This window comes from Nicotiana tabacum, chromosome 15, assembly GCF_000715075.1.
Source record: "Nicotiana tabacum cultivar K326 chromosome 15, ASM71507v2, whole genome shotgun sequence".
Lineage (NCBI taxonomy): Eukaryota > Viridiplantae > Streptophyta > Magnoliopsida > Solanales > Solanaceae > Nicotiana > Nicotiana tabacum.
In genome coordinates this window covers 44161249-44176208 of record NC_134094.1, presented here as the reverse complement: position 1 = coordinate 44176208, position 14960 = coordinate 44161249, and the positions used below count along the sequence as shown (strand labels likewise).

Here is a 14960-nt window from a genome sequence, read left to right as displayed (position 1 = left end):
CGAATCAAGGATCTTCAGCTGATGATACCCTAGCCGCAAATCAGTCTTCGAGAACACTCTGAAGCTAGTAAAATAACTCATCAATGCACGGTAATGGGTACTTGCTCTTCACTATAACCTTGTTTAGCTGCCTATAATCAATGCATATCCTCATAGATCCATCTTTCTTCTTCATAAACAAAAGCGAAGCACCCCAAGGTGAAATACTAGGCCGGATAAAACCCTTATCAAGCAACACATGAAGTTTCTCTTTCAACTCCTTCAACTCCACAGGTGCCATATGATACGGTGAAATAGATATGGGCTGAGTGCCTAGCAACAAATCAATACAAAATCAATATCTCTATCGGGTGGCATGCCTGGAAGATCAGCTGGAAATACATCCGGGAAATCTCTCACTACCGAAATTGACTCAACGGTAAGAGTATCGGTACTAACATCTCTCCCAAAGGCTAAACCCCTTCTCAACCATTGTCTGTGTCTTAAGAAAGGACACAACCCTGCTAGGAATATAATCCAATATACCCTTCCATTCCAATCGCGACAAACCTAGCATAGCCAATGTCACAGTCTTGGCATTACAATCCAAAATAGCATGATAGGGTGACAACCAGTCCATGTCCAAGATCACATCAAAGTCTACCATATTGAGTAACAATAGATCAACCATGGTCTCAAAACCACCAATAACAACTAAACACGACTAGTACACACGATCCACAATAATAGAATCTTCCACAGGTGTGGACACATATACAAGAGAACTCAAAGAATTATAAGATATATCCAAATACAGAGCATAGTAAGATGACACATATGAGTAAGTGGAGACTGGATCAAATAAGACTGATGCATCTCTATGACAAACTGGAACAATACCTTTGATGACTGCGTCTGATGTGACCGCCTACGTTCTACCCGAAAAAGCATAGAATCTGGCCTGGCCTCCCCATCTAGGGTGACCTCCACCCGCTTGACCTCCACCCCTAGTTGGTGGGGCAGGTGGAGCGACAACTAGAGCAGCAACCATGGCCTATGAAATCTGTGGACCCTGTGGAATACGTGGAGCCTGTGTAGTCTGTGGAGGTGCACCCCTCCTGAGTCTGGGGCATCCCTCACCATATGTTTGGTATCACCATACTCAAAGCAAGCTCTCGGTGGGTGTGGCTGCTAAAATTGACCCAGGCCTGGTCGGTTAGATTGACCGCTGAAGGCACCCCGTGTAGGAGGTGCACTGGATAGTGGCTGAGAAAAATGGGCAACCTGAGACCTCGGAGTAGCCGTAGCACTGCTAGAAGCTGAACTAGGCGGCTCACATAGCCCCTACTATGATGGGCCGCAACTGGTGTGCAGGCAACACTATATCCTCTAGAATCTTGAGGCCTCTTGGCTCCCCTATCCTCTCTCTCATGGCCCCGCATACCCTCTGACCTCCGCGCAATCTCTACCACCTACTGATACAGAGTATCTGTCTCTAACTCCCAAACTATGCTGAATCTAATACCATAGTTGAGCCCATGAATCTGTGGACTCACTCTCTGATTGTAGAATCAAGGTAGGTTTATGTCGGGACAACTCACTGAATCTGATAATATACTCTCACACTGTCATAGTCCCCTGATGTTGCTGCTCAAACTCTGTGTGCCATACATCCCGAAGGGTCTAGGGAACAAACTCTCTCAAAAATATCTCTAAAAATTGAGCCCAAGTAAGTGAGACTGCATCAACCGGTCTACCCCCTCGTAGGATTTACCACCACTGATACACTGCTCCTGACAATTAAAATGTGGTAAAAGCGACTCCGCTCACCTCCATAATACACGTGGTGCAGAGAATACTATGGCACTTTAGAAAACTCTGCGCATCCTCGGTAATTTCACCACTGAAAGTAGGGGGATCATACTTCTAGAACCTCTCAAGTCTCCTTTGCTCCTCCTCAGATGCGCTGGCCTGACCTCAAGCTGAACTGGTATAATGGGCTACGCTGGCATAATGCCCGGAACCTGATCTATGTAGACCTACTGCTCTGGGGTATGAGTCGCGGGAGTATGTGCTCCTACTCCTGCCTGAGATGTGACTGGTGCAAGTGGAATCAACCCCGCCTAAGCTAGAGTACCGAACATGCTCAAGAACTATGCTAGGGTCTCATAAAGTCAAGGGGAAACAACAGGCGTCTCGGGTTCCTATCCCTCAATCGGAGATACTGGTGACTCATCAGCCGCTTCTCGGGAAGGTGCTTTGGCTGCACCACGTGCCCCTCCTCGGCCTCTGCCCCGACCTAGCCCCGGCCCCAACCCCATCCTCGTACGACTTTAGCAGGGGGTGTGGGTTTCTGTTCATCGATTCCAGCAGTGTGTGTCCTTACCATCTGTGAGAGAATAGAAAGACAAGAATTTAGATTTTCAAAGTTAACAATTTCGCACAATAAGGAATCAAAGAAGTGGAATTTCCTAACAGTTTTGTAGCTTCTCGAAGATAAGTACAGACGTCTTCGTACCGATCCAGTAGACTCAAATGCGGCACTGACAATCTATGTGGGAAGACGCAAATGTGACATGGGCTTCGCAATTGCGAAGCCTGCTTCCCTCAAAAATGCGACAAAAATGTCGCAAATGCAAAACTACCCTAACCCAGTTCAACTTCCCAATTGCGACCCAGGCATCGCAACTGCGATACCTGAGATCCCCCAACTTCGTAATTGCGACCCAGGCATCGGTACTGCGATACCTGAGATCCCCCTGCTAAGGTCGCAATTACGACTCTGTTGTTCACAATTGCGACACCAGAGGCATCAATTCAAAACCATTCCGTGGCACATTCGAAACTCACCCGAGCCCTCAAGGCTCCAAACTAAACATCCACACAAGTCTAAAAATAACATATGAACTTGGTCGCGCAATAAAAACACAAAACTAACACCTAGAACTACGAATCGAACATCAAAACGCACGAATTTCAAAGAAAAGTTCAAGAACTTCTAGAATTGCAACCAAGCGTCTGAATCCTATCAAATCAACTCCAAATGATGCCAAATTTTGTAGACAATTTCTAAATAGCATATAGGACCTATTCCATTTCCAAAATAAAATGTTGAACCTGATAGCCAAAAGGCAACCTACGGTCAAACTTCTAAATGTCAAATTGTCAATTTTTGGCAAAACAATACGAATCAACCTACGGACCTCCAAATTCGATTCCGGGCATACGCCCAAGTCCAAAATTATGATACGAACATATCAGAGCCATAAAAACACCATCTCGAGGTTGTTTTCACAAATGTCAAAGTTTGGTCAACATTTCTAACTTAGGCTTCTAGGTGAAGAACCAAAGGGTCCAAAATCAACCCAAAACTTTCTCGGAACGAAACTAACCGACCCCACAAGTCATAAAACCAAAAATACCTATGTGTGATGCATCGAAAGGGGAACGGGGTAAAAATACATAAAACTAACTATCGGGATGTTACATATAGTTGTTTTTACTTCAGGCTTAAAATCTGTAGTCCATTTTTGTAATTTCATTTGCATGCCACCAATTATGAGATGAGACTTGCCATAAACACTTTTGTGATATTCCTCCAAGTCAAAATCGATGAACACATTCTTGATATTGTAAGCTCCTATTTTGACAACACGTTTGAGAGGAATCATTCTTAGAAACTGTCACGCCCCGAACCTGGGCCTGGACGTAACACGACACCTAGTGCTTGACTACATGTGACCGAGCGAACCAATTGGCTGACTGAATTAACATGTGATATCATAACATATTGAATACGGAAGATAAAATAATACATGCTGATATACTAGAAGTCTGAATGATTTAAATCAAAGTGCGAAAACACTAATATAAGTCTGAAATATATATGTAGCCAATATTGCTTAACATGAAAAGACTCCGACTCTGTCTAACTGTTACTCTAGTATATGAAGCCTCTAATGAAGTATTGAAATACACTGACTGTCTGCAAATACTGAAAGACTATAAAGTAATGATAATGCCCCAAAAAACTGGGGCTCACCAATTAGCTGGGACGAGAATCCTAGCGCTCTGAGTCGTCAACCTATAAATCGTTACCTGCATCGTGAGAGGCAAGCCCCGGGCAAAAGGGAAGTCAGTATATTTGAATTGCACTGGTATGTAAAATAATAAAAAGAAATAATTGTGAATTCTAAAACTAAAACTGAACTAATAACTGAGAACTGATAACTGATAACTGATAACTGAATAGAACAAAGGAAGTAAGGATATGGATACTCCCTCTTCTGTATAATGAACCGCCTCTTTATCTAAATATATAAGCTACGGCCTCAGGCCCAATATATATACGCACAAGCTACGGTCTTGAGCCCAAGTATACATATACATAACTACGGTCTCAAGCCCGAAGATGCATATAGCATAAACTACGGCCTCATGCCCAAATATGCATAAAGCAAAAACTATGGCCTTAGGCCCAAATATGCATAAAGCATAAGCTATGGCCTCAGGCCCAAATACATGTGTTCAATATTCAGGGATTTAGAATCATGAAATAAGAATCATACTGAAATACATGATACTGGAATATTGAACCATACTGAGCTACATGATACTGGAATGCTAAATAGAACTAGACTGAGACATGTATTCAAAAAAAACCGATTTGTCATAACTGAGACTCATAGGATATTGAACGAATTATGAAACTATGCCATCTAGAGAATAGAAGTTCTACAACTATTCATGGAAGTAAGGCATAATTACTTTCTGAGGGAGCTCGTAATAGTCATAAAGAATGGGATGTAGGGAAAATCATAAACATTCCCAAACGTAAAGAGTGTTAGCCTCACATACCTTAACTCTGCCCCTTTTTAAGCATATCACAATGATTGTCATCTCTTTCATGATAATATATGGCAATATATATCAAGAGGAAAAATATTAGCGCTATGGCTCATGTTTTGGTAACATAGGAATTTTATCAAATACCTTTTGGGTGTAAAGCCTCGTTGCCCTCATTAATGGTGTTTTCTTCACCCAATTCTCATTTTACTACTTTTAGGTGATTCTATAATCCCAAATAGATATAACTAACACCATTTCTTATCACGCAAATGATTATGACAATCTTAAGTAAACAACCCAAAACCCTAGCATAGCTCATATGATTCTCTTTGTCAAACCCATCTACTATTCTCTCAAAAACTCATCAATTCATAGTTATAAATGATTAGGTAGTAGAAGAATTACCTTTTTGAAGTTCAATTCTCTTGAATTCGAGTTCTAGGGTTTCTTTTATCAACAGTGATGTCTAGATTAAATATCTAATGATTTGAAGAATTTACCCATGTTAATAAGGTGTTGGAGAATAGAAATTAACTTAGAATGATCGTTAGAACATACCTTGGATGATGGTGGCACCTTGGGGGAGTTAGGTTCTTGGGAGCTTCCCCTAGAGTAAGTTTTCGTGTTTTTGGGGTGTGGTGGATTATGTAGGGCTTTTAAATAAGTTTACATGTCCCAAAACTTGAGAAGGAAATAAAAGTACCTCGAATGAACATCGTAAGCGCGGGACATCATCAGAGGCGCCAAAATAACAGTGCAAGGCGTCATTAGAGGCGCCAAAACTACACGACCTTGAACTGTCAGGGGCGCTAAGGTTAATACCCTGGACAATGCCTTGCACTGTCTAAGGCTGTGAGTTTTCATGTCCTTGCACTGTCTAAGGCTATTAGACGAATCTCCCCTAAAATTAGTCGATTCTATTTAATTTTATGCACCTCACACTCGGTCTTGATTCCAAAATAACTGTTTCCACCCATACTCATCCCGATAGGACTTCATATGTCTAAAAGGTCACATTAATACCCATTTAACTCATCCACAACTAATTAGAATTTATGGAGAGTTACATTATCTGCTCCTTGGGATCATTCATCCTCGAATGATTGTCCTTATTGTAACTACGACTAACGCTGGAGCTTAAAAAGGACTGATGGAAACATGTGAAAGCTTAACCGTCATGAACATATGCATACTAAAATGAATGAATATATGATTACTGAAATGCTGAGATACTAAACTGACTAGGTACTGAACTGAATGGCTACTGAACTGACTGAATAATGAGTTGACTGAATATTGAAAGATATTGAGATTATAATTTAAGTTCTGAATGAGAATTTTAGTTACCTTCTACATTTTCCACTTGCTCTTCAAAGAGATGGAGATATTTTGACTTCATATCCTCTTTGGCTTCCCACGTAGCCTCTTCAACCTTTTGATTCCTTCAAAGCACTTTCACTGAAGCAATTTCTTTAGTTCTGAGCTTGCGGATTTGACGATCAAGAATAGTCACTGGAATTTCTTCGTAAGTCAGACTATCTTTTACCCCTATAATCTCTATAGGAAACATAAGAGACGGGTCTCCTATGAATTGTTTTAACATTGACACATGAAACACTGGTGTAGAACAATTAATTCTTGTGGTAATTCTAACTCATAAGCCACCTGCCCAATCCTTCAAAGGATTGTATATGGCCCAATATAGCGGGGACTATGCTTCCCCTTCTTCCCAAATCTCATAATGCCTTTCATAGGCGAGACTTTCAGAAACACCCAATCATCAACTTGAAACTCTAAGTCTCTATGCCGTACGTTCGAATAGGACTTTTGGTGACTCTGAGTTGTCTTCAAATGCTCTTGAATCAACTTGACTTTCTCCATAGCCTGATAGACCAAATCGAGTCCCAACAACTCCGCTTTGCCAACTTTGAAACAACCAATTGGTGATCTACACCTTCGCCCATATAGAGCTTCATACGGTGCCATCTTGATACTAGAGTGGTAGCTATTATTATAAGAAAACTCAATGAGAGGTATGTGATCATCCCAATTATCTTTAAATTCATGGACATATCCTCAAGTGTCTGAATAGTGCATTCTTCCTAGCCATCTGTCTGAGGATGAAAAACTACGATGAGGTTTACTCTTGTGCTTAATCCTTTTTGAAAGGGCTTCTAAAAATTTGTTGTAAAGTGAGCACCACGATATGAAATTATGGACAACGGAGTCCCGTGCAATCAAACGATCTCCTAAATGCACAACTTCACATAATCTTATGCTGAATCATTGGTCTCTACTGGCAAGAAGTACGCTGACTAGGTAAGTCGATCTACAATAAGCCAATCAAATCATGCTTTCAAAAAGAGCGAGATAATCCTATTATAAAGACCATAATTACCATATCCACTAAATAATATGTGTATTCTGTTGTAAAATACTGGCTTTTTGCGGCTCAACTTTTACTTCCTGACAATTTAGACATTTGGCCACAAAGTCTGCGACATTCGTTTTCATGTCGTTTCACTAATAAATCTCCTTGAGATCATGATACCTCTTTGGGGAACCTGGGTGGGTAGAATACCTAGAATTATGGGCTTCTAACATGATCCTCCCTCTCTAAGTCCATATATGTATGGAACACACAATCCGTCTTGGTACCTGAAAGTACCATTATCTCCCCCTTTTTCAAAAGTCATCATCTTATGCTTGTGAATCCCCTCCTTCAGCTGCAACAAGTAGGGATAATCAAATTATTTCTCCTTCACTTCGGCTACTAAGGATGAGCATGTCTTGTTCTGGATAACAACCCCAACATCTTCGGTGATCTTGGCTAGCGGTGAACTTCTTTCACCATAGTGCTCTTGTTTGCCTCAATCATGAGATTTACTTCCCATACATGATTATCTTTTTAAGAGACTTATTGAAAACACTTATAGTATAGTTGCGATCTAAATCTTTCACCAGTACTCCGAATATTAGAGTCTCGTGCAATGGCACTACCCTCGTGACACATAATTTGGTATGATTTTATAGTTTTTCTGTGATCGTTTTATCAACAATAACTAAGCTCGATGATCATTCTACTCACTTCGTATTTCTTACACATGCTAGAACACATTCCTTATGGTAATTATATTATTTTTCCATCATTACTGAACTTAATTGTTTATTTTTGTATCCCATATTAACTATTTGAGTTTCAAATCTCCAACTGGACTTACTGATGATTTTTACATCTCCCCCATAGACCAAAGGTTAAGGTATTGTACTTGCGGATCCTTCTCTTTTGTTGAGATCTGAACAACTTTCCTTAACTTCGAAAATTCTTTGCACTTTAAGTCAATGGCAACTCATTTTTTGACTTATTTTTGAGCAATCTTTGTTACTAGGAAAAACTAAACTAATTACATAAACGGAAAGCTAATGTATTCATAACTACCATACATAATCTTAATGATTTAACTCTGCTCACACTATCAATCTTGGAGAAATCCCTTTTCGATAAATCTTAAAGGCTATTCCTCTGTAGTTTGCTCTCTCACTACCTAGCTGATTTTTTCCCACTATCACTGTACTTTGGATTTAACTTAAACTCTTTGGGTTCTAACACACATTCGGTGTTTCAAACTGTTACCCACTCACTGGTGTTAATCTGGCTAAGTATTTCAAATCGTACCTCTACTAGATCTACAAAATTACTAATTCACTGTATCTACTCGAAACTTACTTACATTCTTTTACTAACCACCTGCTAGCATCATGTTTTCTTGTTCTTCTTTGAATAACTAAAGTGAAGCATAAGGTTATTCCTAATTTTCCTCACCATCCGACCCTATTATATAATCGCATACTATCATTTTTTTGAACTATGTACATGGATCACACTTAGAGAAATTTCTTCTGTCTTAAACGAAATTGGAATATCTAACCCCAAACTTTCTATACACTTCAAAATAATATCAAACTATAAACATCTAGGTTAAACACTTAGTCACATAACCTAAGGGGGAACTATTATCTCATAATAATAACTACTTCTTATAGTAACTTACTAACGTGGTACTTTCTAGTTTTAATATGTTTAGAGAGATGTTGGAGCTTCTCTCGCTTCTTTTCTTTGTCAATGGTGTATGGTATTGAATTCCCATTTCGCACCCTAGGAAGTGCCTTGGTTCCTTGTGGAGATGGGGAAAGCTCGTCGTATGGTTCCTACTAGGTAATCTAATAATTCAATAGCTAGTTCTTTCCCATTTTAAATCAGGGCTCCAAAACTGACCTCTGGTGTTAATTAATAGGGCCAACAGATCTACTTCTTCAATAGTTTTCTAGTAATTCAACTAGTATAATCGTGGTTTTGTTTTTAAGTATTCATTGTTATCTTATATAGATATAATCGCATGTTAATTTATTCACATTGTTAGCAATAGCTCGATGTGGATAAATTAACTATTAATTAAGTTCATAGTATCTATGATTTTAATCTTATTTTCAGTATCTTTACAATGGAATAGAATGAAGATATTTATTCCATTTATTATTTAGTCTGGTTAATCATTCATTGACGTGAAAATTAATGTATAAGTGATGAATGCTAAAGTTGTAAAATATTAAATTCTAATAAGATCTACATGCAATTATGTGGATCTTATATTTATACCTAAGTTTCCGAACGGTACCCTTGCGTCGCAATACTATTGCGAGAAGTAACAAATAGCAACTTAATAGAGCTGGTAAAGCTTAAGGAGTCAAGTAACTCTTGAACTTAATTAAGTTGTTGAAATGAAAATTTGTGTCAACTTTTGGGGACTCTTTATGTATTTTACCAATAATCTAGGACTAACATTGAAAAACAATTAAGCTTAGTAGTTCTATTTAATAACGAAATTGTCATAGGACTTATTTATCGTGACATCTATATATAAGAAATCACAAGTAGTATGATTCCAAAGGTTGTTAAGGTTTTTACATATATTAAGAAAATAAGATGGTTGCATTTGCTACTTGCTGGTAATTAGGAGATATATTAACCGCCTTAACCCACGTGATTAGTTAAGAATGGGAGTAAGAGGACCCCCGCCTCTTGAGGAATGTTCTTTTCAATATAGGACGTAGCTCTGCATTCATTGTTCTCTTTCTGCGAATGTGTATGTCAATTGGGAAAGAATTTGATTGATCTACCAATTGAACTAAATCCAACAGAGATTAGAAGATTTTATCTGCAAAAGGATAAGAAGAAAGAAATGGATTTCTTAAAGAAGAACGACACGAAAGTGGAATGCCAGAATCAGATTACCATTAGAATTGCATCTATGTCTGTTTACCTCTTAGGTTTCTTCTTAGCCATGTTCTTGTGCAACTGTGTCCACCTTCTGCTTCGCCCTCTTTCCCAACCTCGTATAATTGCAGAATCCATTGTAAGACTCTCTCTGCCCCCTAACCTTTTGATCTTCTATGTCATGTAACTGTTACATTAAAATTTCATGTGCCGATTCTTGAATGCCCGTTATGGTAGAATATAATGTGAGACTTCTTAGATTTTACACATGTGATACATGTTTCTTCGATTTCTCCATGTAAGCCTTTCATATCGCAATACCTATTGTGTCGTTTTGACCTTTCATAAAGGGTGACAGAATAAAAGCAGGCGAATGCGACAATGTTAACTTATGATACATTTCATGATAGTTTGTTACAACCCATAAATGAAAAGTATGACAGTGAGTAGTTTTAATAGATCAGAGTTGATTTTCGCTTCCCTTTGAGGGACATTATCACAAAACCTTGCACGCATTGGGTGTTACTCGGCCCTAGTAGTGGGACTATAATGGTGGATGGTATCAGACCCTAGTCCCATACACACAGTAGTGCGTGACATGGACGATCGAGTCTGGGATAAAAGGGAGGGGATATGTTTTCTTCATCCCGGAGTTCATTCATTATGAACTGAAATTAGTTAGGTTTAAATACGTGATATAATTCATGATCGGTCAATTCCTTTTTTCTTTCAGCAAGTAAGCATCGTGAATCTATGCTTTCTATCTCTTAATCAGATACCAATTGCTTGAGTGCGTTTGAAACCCTTGATCAAATCCCCTGGCCTTAGCTGTGATGCGACTTGCTGAGTCAGTGGCCGCCATGAAACAATAGCACTTGATATACTCCCTTTTTAGGAAGAGTTAAGATTTGTTCATTCTCAAACTGCTTAATTATTCCATCCTAATAAAATTTTGCATATCTTTTTAAAGAATTTTCTAATGATATACGTGACTCCGATTTTTTTCCCAATTGTGATTGATCCCAAAATAATGACATCTAATATTCTTTTTATGCAGGTAGGGTTGCTACTTAGCAATCTTGAATTCGTGCGGAACAGGTTCTTAAACGACAACGAAGTACAACAAACTTTGAACTATATTGTGGACGCAATTATGGTGTGTCACATGTTTGTTGTGGGGTTAGAAATCGATCCCAATATATTCCTCCAATTGACACTCCCAGAGGCAAAAGTTGCATATTCTGGAGTGCTTACTACATTTGTCTTTGCTTGCCTCGTGACTCCACTTCTGCACATTTCTAAACAACCAAATGCTGTATTCAGTTCATGTTTAGCAATCGTTCTTGCTGGAACAGATTCTCCCTTATTAACTCGATTAATCACTGACCTCAAAATTGGAAAATCAGACATAGGTCGATTTATTGTTGAAGCCGGAATACATTCTGATGTTGTCTCGATATTATTAATCACCATTGGATTTCTCATTTTCGATCCGGATAATAACTTTCAGAATCGAAGTGTGTAAGAGATACTAAAGATGATGGCTATTTTGGTGTTTCAAACGCTGTTAGCATCAAAGGTAGTTCCTTCAGTTATGAAATGGGTGAATAATGAAAATCCTGAAGGAAAACCAATGAAAGGTTCACATTTAGTTGTGGCACTTGCTTTTATCATCTCAATTTGTAGCATGTCCCCTATTGTTGGTTTCAGCAAGGTATTGAGTGCATTCTTAGTTGGGCTTTTTATGCCAAGAGAAGGGAGAATATCAAAAATGATGATTGGCAAAGTTAACTATATTTTTAGGACCATATTCTATCCATTATTTTTCTTTTGGGTTGGCACAGAAGCTAAACTTTCAGAATTTGAGGCTGGCAAGATTGCTACATGGGCAAAAATAATCGTTCCTTTCCTAATTGCTACAGGTGGTAAAGTACTTGGTTCTGTTGTTTCTGGGTTGATGCTAGGATTTCATTGGCCAGAATCAGTTGCCACTGGGTTGCTACTCAATATCAAGGGCCATTTTCAAGTCTACTTAGCTATTAATGCCTACCGCGTAAGTCCTTAACATATTTTTCTTCATTATTATTATTATTTTATTCAAACATTATTATTTTTCTTAGTGAATTAATTCCACATATTGTCATTGAATTTTATCAACTATAACAGTAAAGTTGTAAATTATTTTTTCATATTAAGTAAGCTTTAAACTATTTTTTGTCACATTAAAATAACTAAACTTTATTCACTATAACAGTAAAGTCACCTTGATTGGTGGGTTTTGACGTTATATTGGAAAGTTTTGGTGTGACTTCACTGCATAGTGGGTAAAGTACATTTACCTTAATTGGATAAAAAATAAAATATTGTGTCAAGTTCAGTTACTTTAATTTGACGCAAAATAAAGCTTTTGAATTTATTGCTCTACTAGACAAAATTCGGTAATCATGCATGAAATTAACTCAATACATATGTTATCACCAAGATTATACTGATCTTTTTTGGTTCATATTTGCGTAATATTGCCTTTGAATGCAGATGAATATCATAAGTATGTCAACAAGTATTGTTTTGGTGTTCGTAACTTTCCTTACCATAATATACACCCCAGTGGTGGTCGCAAAAATTATTGAACGTGCAAGGAAACGCTCACCAACACAAAAAATGGCACTTCAATGGCTTAATCCGACAAATGAGCTTCGAATACTACTCTGCATTCGTAGTCCTCAGAATGTTTTCTCGGCAATTAACTTCATGGAAATCTCTCGAGGGCCAGCAAATCCTGGAATCATGGTTTACTTAACTGATACGATTGAGTTAACTGATAAAATAGCAGCAACATTAACACAAGGACGTGGAGTTGGAGCTGGAGTTGGAGTTGATGCTGTGACAGTAACTGATCCTGCAGTGGTTGAAATGAGAGAAAAAATTAGCAAAGATGTTCATGCTTATTTAAGTGAGGATTGTGAAGGAATTAACTTACAAAGAATGATGGCACTTTCAACGATCAATAATATGCACCAAGATATAAGCATTCTTGCGTAGGACTTGTTGGTACATCTTGTTATACTTCCTTTTCATAAGAATCAAGAGGAAGATGGAAGACTCCATGTGGGTCATTCTGGCTTCCGCCATATCAATCGCAAGGTATGCCACACATATCAACTGCTTATTAATTTCTTTCTTTCTTAAAGTCATGACATCTTGCACAAACATTTTGAATATTAATTAGGTATAAACATAGTAAACAAATGGAACACCTTTCTAAGATGAATCATCACATCGTAGAATAGTTAACTAATGAAAGACATAGTGTTGTGTGTCTGCTGAAATGGTTTTGTGATGATTAATTTGGAATGCATATTATACATCATTCACATGCATACATACATATAAGCATAAGAAAAAGAATTGCCTTTTGATAAGTAAGCAGCTTCCTCCATGCACTTTGTCAACACATTTTAAAACTTTTTAAGTATGTAGTCGAGAATTTTGTTTCTTGCGATGATTGTAAGTAATACAGCTAATAAACATGAAACCTTGTAGCTAATTCCATACCACAGCTAAAAGGGCAGTTTCGCCCGAGAAAAATAACAAACAAACTTAATAAGCATCTAGAAGATATCCTTTATCTCTATTCTAGTGGAACTAAATGAAAGACGTCTATCTACATTAATTAGCTGTGTGCAAAACACATTTAAAGCAAAGACATGTAATACTAAATAATCTTGGGTCTTAACATTTATATGTACGGGTTGTTAGATATTGCAAATTAATCAGTTTTTTGACATATGACATTTTCATGTAGGTTCTTCGGAATGCACCTTGTTCAGTGGGGATCTTAGTAGACAGGGGTCTCGAAAAAACCGTGATATCAAGATCATCTATTTCCCTAAATGCAGCAGTGATCTTTATTGGTGGCAAAGATGACAGGGAAGCACTTGTGTATGCAGGACGTGTGGCGCGACACCCTGGAGTAAAACTGACAGTAATCAGGTTTCTAGTAGAGGTTGCTGGAGATAGTGTCTCATCAAGAGTTGGTAGAGCAAAATCCAATACCACTGAACATTTGGAAGAAATGAAGATTGATGACGAGTGCTTTGCGGAATTTTACGATAAACATGTTGCTGGAGGACGTGTTGCCTATGTGGAGAAATACCTTGTCAACTCTGGACAAACATTTTCCACATTAAGGTCATTAGAAGGGCAATATGGGTTGTTTATTGTGGGACGTGGTGGGAGGGTAAATTCTGTGTTAACAGTAGGGATGAGTGATTGGGAGGAGTGTCCAGAGTTAGGTCCTATTGGAGATATTCTTTCTGCTTCAGATTTCTCAGTAACTGCCTCAGTTTTGATCATTCAACAACATAGCCTTAAAGGAGAATTAGATGGACTGCATGATGAATTCTCAATCATGTAACATGTACATATTTAAGTTATAACATAGTAGTCGATCGCCATAAGGATTTCTTCCCACCAAATTCCTCCAAATTTAAGAGCTCGCTAGCTCGTCCTTGAGCAAAAGAATGACAGATCAACAAGATAAAACTAAGCATGTGTTACGATTAACTTAATCGAATCGCCGTGCATGGCTTAGTGATGGTACATGACTCACAGCTCAAGAGAGTTTCAAAACATAGGTAGACTTTAACAACTTTCAAGTTAAATGATGGCACAGTAATTACCTCGTCGTTTATTATTCAATATTGTAATCAAATAACGTAAGTTTCACATTAATTTATTTGCACAGCTTATCAGATTATGCAAACTTTTGACAACTTACCAAGTCATATCTGAATTTCATAATCTTGCTTTTCATACCACCCTAAACTAATGTAGATCATCATTATACCAAGGCCAC

The 14960-nt window shown here is 38.1% G+C and overlaps 1 pseudogene; it reads left to right on the top strand.

The window, feature by feature from the left end:
- Positions 1–9897: 9897 nt before the first annotated feature.
- On the top strand, positions 9898–14519 carry LOC107812847 (cation/H(+) antiporter 28-like; annotated as a pseudogene).
- Positions 14520–14960: the final 441 nt, after the last annotated feature.